The sequence below is a fragment of the Ascaphus truei genome, chromosome 12 (assembly GCF_040206685.1).
Source record: "Ascaphus truei isolate aAscTru1 chromosome 12, aAscTru1.hap1, whole genome shotgun sequence".
NCBI classification, from domain to species: domain Eukaryota; kingdom Metazoa; phylum Chordata; class Amphibia; order Anura; family Ascaphidae; genus Ascaphus; species Ascaphus truei.
The window spans coordinates 31,609,313-31,617,402 of record NC_134494.1 but is presented as its reverse complement, the minus strand read 5'-3'; the positions used below and the strand labels follow the sequence as shown (position 1 = coordinate 31,617,402).

At 42.2% G+C, this 8,090-nt stretch overlaps 1 long non-coding RNA gene across 1 annotated transcript in view; it reads right to left on the bottom strand.

Moving 5' to 3' along the window:
• The window catches only part of LOC142464086 (uncharacterized), an 86,734-nt gene extending 86,164 nt beyond the window's left edge, over window positions 1–570 (bottom strand). The window contains exon 1 of the long non-coding RNA XR_012787568.1: window positions 17–570. This is a non-coding gene — a long non-coding RNA (uncharacterized LOC142464086). The remainder of the gene's footprint in view (window positions 1–16) is intronic.
• Window positions 571–8,090: the final 7,520 nt, after the last annotated feature.

The following is an 8,090-nucleotide window of genomic DNA, read 5'->3' as shown; positions in this document are numbered from 1 at the left end:
CATTTCCATTACTTACCATAGCTGGGAATCCTTGGTTATACAGAAGAAAGCACAGTGACAGTAAGAAGGAGAGAGAGAAATAAAAGAGAGAGAGAGAGAGGGAGAGGAAAAATCCAACAATTAATTTTCAGGCAGAGTTAAAAAAAGAAAGCAGCTATAAGCTGGAGTCCAGGCTCCTTCTCCCAGCGCTGTCTTTTTATACCAGTGAAACCCTCAGTCTATTTCTGGCGCACAATCAAACCCCTGATGCTATTTTTAGACAGGGAAAAAAAAAAAAAAAAAAAGATCCCCACACACACACAAAGGCATTTCTCTGGGTCTCTGGGTCTCTGCGTCCAAAACATTCAATGTACATCCAGTTTCTCTCTTTACATTTTGCCACACCATTTCCAATGCAGTAATAACATTGCAGAGACTAAACATGTATATATCAAACTGTACAAAATAAGCACAGACCACACAACACACAGCGGGGGGCTGTGTATCAAAACTAAAATTATGCCATTCTGGGGCAAAATAAACTGCATTAAAGAATACAATCGTATTGATTTCATTGGGAATTTTTTTCCTTTAATAAAGTGCACAATTTGTTCACTTTTGCCTTGACACACATCCCCCAGTCAATGTCCCTCTCCCCATCTCTCTCCCCCCCCCTCTTTCTCTTTCTCTCTCTCTCTCCTGTTTCTGCCTGTTTGCAGACATCACAATCCCCTGATTTTCTTATTTATTTACCCTTATTACCCCATCCCTCCCCGCACGGGTCCCTCTTGGGTTATTACTGTGCAGAATAATGCGGGGCAGGGCAGATGTATCCCTTACACAGCTGTCCTGACATCAACCCTCTGCATTATTTTCAGCCTTTTTATTTTGGGCACAGAGATTCTATAAACGGAACATGGATTGTGGTGGGTGAGACTTGGTATTTTGGGAGGGGGAAGGGGTGTCCCAGTAATCCTCTACATAAGGGATGCAGGGGAAGAAGGAGGAGGTATATAATAATTAAAGACCCAGCCTGATTCTCCCCTGGAAGGCTGCGTCAGTTGTCAGCGATTGACGTCACGTTCAGATTCTCCTCTTCAGAGGACCTGGCTGCTTAGAAGCGGCGCTGGGAGCTTCAGATTTGATCAGAAAATGGCTTTTCTTACACTGAGAAAAGAGCTGTTTATTGGATCCAGGTTTTCACTGCAGATTTCCATGTACCAGTCTCCCCTAAATATAATAGCAATATGTAAAAATAGTAACACACACACACACACACACACACACACACACACACACACACACACACACACACACACACACACACACACACACACACACACACACACACACACACACACACACACACACACACACACACACACACACACACACACACACACACACACACACACACACACACACACACACACACACACACACACACACAGTGTTGGGCAAGGGAAGGATCTTTGTGTCCACTGCACCATCTTACAGAAAGGGAGATATTGATATAACTGGGATTCATTCTTTATATTTGTCAGGAAAACAGCCTGGTCTCCTGGGGTGACGCAAATAACAGAATCTATAGCCCTGCTTTCCTGTTTTCTGCGCCCACGCACCCTGCTTAGTCTCCCACGGAATCAGCAAAGCTCAGACTCCCAGACTGCGTGGACAGCATCTCCCCCTCTCCCTCTCACTCCCTCTCATTCTTTCTCTCATTCTCTCTCTCTCATTCTCTCTCTCTCTCATTCTCTCTCTCTCTCATTCTCTCTCTCTCTCATTCTCTCATTCTCTCTCTCTCTCTCTCTCTCTCTCTCTCTCTCTCTCTCTCTCTCTCTCTCTCTCTCTCTCTCACACTCTCAAACACACACACACACACACACACACACACACACACACACACACACACACACAAAAACACGAACACACTATCAAGCACACATCACTCTTTTATTATTACACCTTAGCACCTATTCACTCCTCTCCCATAGACATTGCACAGCACAATGGAGATGCTTTTCACACCAGGAAATAGAATGATATGCCCCAAAACAGGGCTGTACGATGCATCTGCTTCAGCCTAATGTCCCACAGAATAGAATGATTATTCGCTATCTTAAAGATGTTTCCTGGTGCTTAATGCACAAAATAAAGAAGCAAATAGGGTTATATTTTCAGAGGTACATATAATATTATTCCTCTGAAAATATATAATAATTATGTTTTTTTTATCCTCTTGTATGTTCTGCAGAAACCCTGTCCTATCATGGAAAGGGGGACAAGGTGTCTGTAAGGAAATAAATGTATACTAGGGCATGGGGTGTAGTCCTGCATCACTGGGTTTACCCCCATTTACCCATCTTAATTTGAGGATCTAGCTAAAATCTTGCTTGGATTATATTTTAGGGTGGATATAAAGTCTAAAAGTAATCTGCAATAAACACATAATTCATACAAATACATAATTCCGTGGGAAATAATCAGGATGCAGTTCATTTCCAATCCTTTCTGTACAGCCAGCTTTTTATTAGCTCAGTTAATTATTATCAATTTGCTGTTGCAGACAATTAATTTTCCAATGCCAATAAACTGTAATCAATGCAAGAATAGCTTTGTTTGCAGCCCTCACCTGATAGTTAGTATGTGAGGTGGGTGCTGACAGGGGAATCCCAGAAACAGCTCTCTGACCTGCACATGTGTCCTTCTAGTTTTGCTGTTCTCTCAGGCATGTGAATGGCCTTACAGGTGGTTAGGACCTAAATCATTGTAACCCAACCCCTTACATTTCTCTCTTCCAAGTGCATTTCCAAGCTAAGTGTAAAAGTGTAAAAAAAGGCCCATAAAATGAGTCCAGTAATTAATTTGTAAAAAAAAGGTATAATATTATTTCTCAGAGTTTAACTCCTTTTTACAGTCCATTGAGCCACTGTATGAGAGCCTAGTTCATTTAGTAATCCGTCCTGAATTACTTTTAATATCATAAGCCCGCTTCCAGTTTAAGTCGCATGTACCCTGGGTGGTGAACGAATTAAAAACTAAAGAAATCCCACTTGGGCAATCTGATTGTCTATTTAGCACAAGGGTTGCAACCTAGGATTCTGAATTCTTATTTATTTTTCATGTAATGTAGCCATACGCATTGTTTTCTGATGTAATGTATTGTCACTCCCAGCCTCCACTGGATCCCAGACATTATGTTGAATGTAAAATAAGATACATTTGATATTATTGCTCAAGGTTTACAGCAAACAATGAAATCCCTTTTCAGTCACACTGTTAAAGTTCGATTGCTGTTGATTGCTGATGTGATTAATTGATTGCTAGCCCCCAGATACTGTACGTGAGAGGGATACATACTGTCTTATTCTGGGCATTTGATAAAGTGAACCAAAACTGATTGACAGAATGAACTCACCTTTGCAGTGGTAGCAGGATGCAGGGAGGTGTTTGGATGCTGGGGTTTCCTTCCCATGCTTGAGCTTTCCTTTTACAGATGGATGTTAATTGGAATGTTTTTGTTTTTCTCCAGTTTAGTGGTGCCAGGAGTCACGACCAAAACGAATAGGAGTCATTTAATTCAACTAAAATAGATGTACAGTTCGAAGAGTGTGAAGCCAGACAGTCTCCAATACTGTACTGGGATACACAGTGGGGGTTGCTGCCCAGGGTGCTGAAAAGTTTCACTAGTGTCTCTAGTGCCCTAGCCTCAGGCTGCCTAAGGTTCTAGGTTAAAGCCTTTAATATAACAACAACAGCGAATATGACTGGTTAGATTACTGTGTAACCCTCCCCCCCTAAAGGGTTACTAGAAGGTATGTTGGCCCCCACCCAGTGATACCATAGGGATTCTGATGTCACAGGAGAGTATTTAGTAAGGGGAGGCGGTTCTTGGAGGATACAAGGAGAGGAGGCTCTGGGAGAGGAGATGGGGATAGACCCATAAAATAGTAGGCCCCACTTTATTTATTTTGTTGTAGAGAGGGACAGTGCCCTTTAAGTTAGGATCCCAGAAGAATGGTAGTGGAGTCCAGCAGGTCCCAAAGATAGGAAAGTGGCACGCCACAGAGGGCCTCAGAAAGAGGGCTCCCGGGTGCCGGCGGATCGGCTCTAGCCACGGATCCGCAGTAATACTTGTTTCAGTCTGTATGGAAGTGGCAGTTCCCAAACAGGCCAAAGGTACTGTTGTCAATTACAAAGGACCAGCCAGAATTCCCGTAATAGGCCTAGTGTAACTGGAGTAATATACAGATTATTCCGAAGCAACAAAAGGGTGCCGGGTCCGACACCAGTAGAGCAACTAAGTCAATACACATCAATTTGCGTGTTAAGAGTGGGCACTTATGGAAGCACAGTATTCATGTATAACTACTAGAAAAATTGTACAATGTTGTAGCAGGAGTGCTTGGGGACATGAATACAAGACTAATAATGTACTATAAAAGTTCCTGGCACCCATTATTTCCATTCCCGCTACCTCATCGCCCAGCCACCTGAATCCAGCACCCTGAGTCAAGGTAACCCATGCTGAGTAGCCAACACTGTACAACGATGTAAACTCCCTATAAGCCTGGCAGCAAGGGTTACAACTGGAATTAGTGTTAAGAAGAGAGAAGCCCCCCCCAACCCCCCTGTGCCCATCTCACGTGTAGCTCCTCCATTTCAGTTTGGTTACCTGGGACAAGTAATATTCAAATTCTATGATTTTTTTAGCCCCACAAGCTGTCCAGTCTCCATTCTATCTGTACCCAGGCAATCAGTTCCAGCTGGGTACAACTGGATTAACGTCTAATACACTCTTATCCGTAGTGGTGTTTTTTAATATATAAATATATTTTACATGTAATTGTAATCTACTACTCTAGGCATAGAGAGAGAGAGAGAGAGAGAGAGAGAGAGAGAGAGAGAGAGAGAGAGAGAGAGAGAGAGAGAGAGAGACCACCAAATGACCTGTATACTACTCTTTTGCTCAGTCAGAAATTAATATAGTTAACTTATCTGACAGTACTAGTTAATTCGTTCCAGTTGGCTTTTACAAGTTATAGGTTATTGGTTATTACTAACATGCCCCCCTTGTATGGTGGCTACCTGTTGGTTACGTTATATAGGTAATCAGAGATATACCACCATCTGGCATGTCTCCAGTCCTATTCTCTAAGAATATATAATACCTAACTGTACCAGTCAGTCAATCATTTGGCTTATATAATACCATTGTAAATATATTTTATAGGACACACGTACTCATATCGAATATAACTTGCCCATCTAACCTGTCTCTACTCTCTCTACCAGTATACATTACACCAGGGGTTCTCAACTCCAGTCCACAGTGGCAAGGAAAGACTCAGAGTATCTACATGTACTACTTCTATTAATACTAGAGGGCCCAGTCTGAAAGAAAGTGCTCAAGGTCATCCATCTTCTTCTCGTTCACCTTCTTCTGTCTGATGATACTGAGTACAGGTCTCTTAACACCATGTCTGAGTCTGAGACTGAGTGATCGAAAAATAAGCACACGGAGTCAGAGGAAGAAAGAAGTTGTCCCTCCTGTACCTCGGCCTTTCCTATAATAAACCTTCGGACAGTCCAACAAAGGTAGCCACAAAGTCCAACAAAGGTAGCCAAGAGATCACATTTCTAATACTGTGCAGCAGCATGCACCCATCCTCTCCCCTTCCCAGTCGCATCCCCCAGTTTCTCAAGTCCCAGTTGATGAAATCACTATTAACAAGGATGCTCTGGTTGAAGTTAATGCTTCTATAAAACTTGACGTGGATGAAGATGCCAGTGTTGAAGGTGTTGATGATTATGATGTATTACAGTAGATAGTGAAAACCAGAAATGGGCATCCATAATCATGACAAGCACAATATCAAGAAAGGCATATGCACCTCTTGTGCTTGGAAAGTGTTCTACTCTAACCCAGACAATATGTCCCAGACAACTTGCAGCATTTGTCATACAAAAATAAGCGGTAGAAACACGGCCCACCTTGGCACTTCCTGTACGTTACGTCACTTGTACTGAACTCATTTACTCTCAGATCAATCCAAGGCGAGCTCACAATCAACTAGCGGCATTAGCATTAGTTAATATGTTTAATCAGAATCATCAACTCCAAAACATCAACAACAAAAGTAATATCCCATACTAACACCCCTTCTCAAGAATCCCCAGGTGCTGATGGAGCTGTCTCCACAGATGTTGAAGAAAAAGTCTAATGCTAAGCCATCTTTCCAACATAACTATACTGGTCCCAAACATCTATCTGACAATTATTCAAAAAAGGAAAGAAGTTGGATCCCAAACACCCTATCACACGGTCGATGGCTAGAGCCAAGGCTGCTACAGATGTAGCAGCCATTATTGTTCCCACTGGTGCATTGCAGCATGACACACACAACATCCCAGCAGGAGCAGCCATCATTGTGAAGCATTAGCTGTGTGTGAAAAAGAGTCGTGGATTATGTGCTATTGCACCTGCTGGCGCGTGCCATTAGATCTGCGTCCTATATCAACTAATTATTCGATAGGCTTCCACAGATTAGTGGAGGGTATCGGGCCCCAATACGAAATTCCATTTCATTTCTCTAGAAAAGCCATTCCAGATTTGTACATGGAACTGCAGGATCAAGGCACCACAGCTATGAAAAATACCATGGTGACAACTATCCAGTTAACTATGGACATGTGGACAAGTGGTATTGGTGAAACTAAGGCCTAAATGATTATGACAGCCCATTGGATATCAACAACAGCAGCAGCTTCATCAACTTCTCTGTCTACTAGCATGTGGTTGAAAAAGATCATTCACAGGCAAGCTGGTTTATATATTGCTGGCTTCACTAAGAAGCATACTGGTGTCAATCTCTTGCATAAACTGAGGAATGTCATTTCAAAACGGCTGAACCTTCTTGGACTTCATAATTTTCAATAATCTAGCAAACATTTTCCGTGCCCCACGACTTGGAGAGTTTGAACACATTCCTCATTTTGCATACACTTCATGGTACTGAACTGTCTGAAATATGATAAATCTGGACAAGAGAAGCTGGCTGTCGCATGTAACATCTCTGGTCAGTTTCGACATTCAGCAACACCATGCAGAAAAGCGCAAGAGCTGCAACAAAAGTGTAATGTGCCATGCCAGTAACTGAAGCAAGAGGTTGGAACTGGGTGGAATTCCACATTCTATATGCTTCAGTGACTTCAGGAACAGCAACAAGCCATCAGCAGCTACACAGCGTCCCTCAAGATAGGGAAAGGAGGAAGTTATCTTTCTCCAGCACACTGGAGAACCCTTGCATTTTTGTGTGAATTCTTAAACCATTTGAAATAGAAACATGGGAAGTGAGTTCAGACAGTGCTAGGCACTCACCAAATTTCTCGAAAAATCAGATGAAGAAGCAGAAGAACCATACGAAAAATGATGGTTCTAGTTCTAAATATGTTGGCCTTGTTCATCACCTCATTTATGTGCGTTATGAGGACCCAAGGGTCTCCACCATAATTACTTTGGAGCACTACATTTTGTTCGCCATGCTTGACCCTTGGTTTAAGCCAAATGTGTCTTCTTTCCTTCCACCAGGCACAGATGTCAACACCTGCAATAAACTCCTTTGCATTTGCATCAAATTCACATATTCTAAATAATCCAAAACACAAAACCTTTCGATGAGTTGTAGCAAAAGCATAACAATTGGGCTCAGTTTGAGTGCACATCTCCAATTATAATTGTAACATGTCTAGGTTAAAGAACAGGGAAAATAATAAATACAAATGTACTCAATATTAGAATGATGAAACCATTTGGCTCAAGAGAAGCCTGAGACGCAATTGTTATTTATTGGGTTGCTGTACCTGCCAGCACAGTGCGTGTTAATTGAACCCTGGATATGCAAAACCTTAATGCTTTCAGTAAGCCTTTGGCTAATAAAGGGGGCCATCTATCCCCATCTATCTATTAGGTGTATGCTGAACACGAAAGAGCAGCTTTTGCCCCAGAACAAAAATAAACTCATTTCTGTAAATGCGACAAAAACTAACATACTGCTCTATATTTTCCAGTAAGGTCCCATAGCGGGCCTGCATCTTATCCTGCTGTCTCT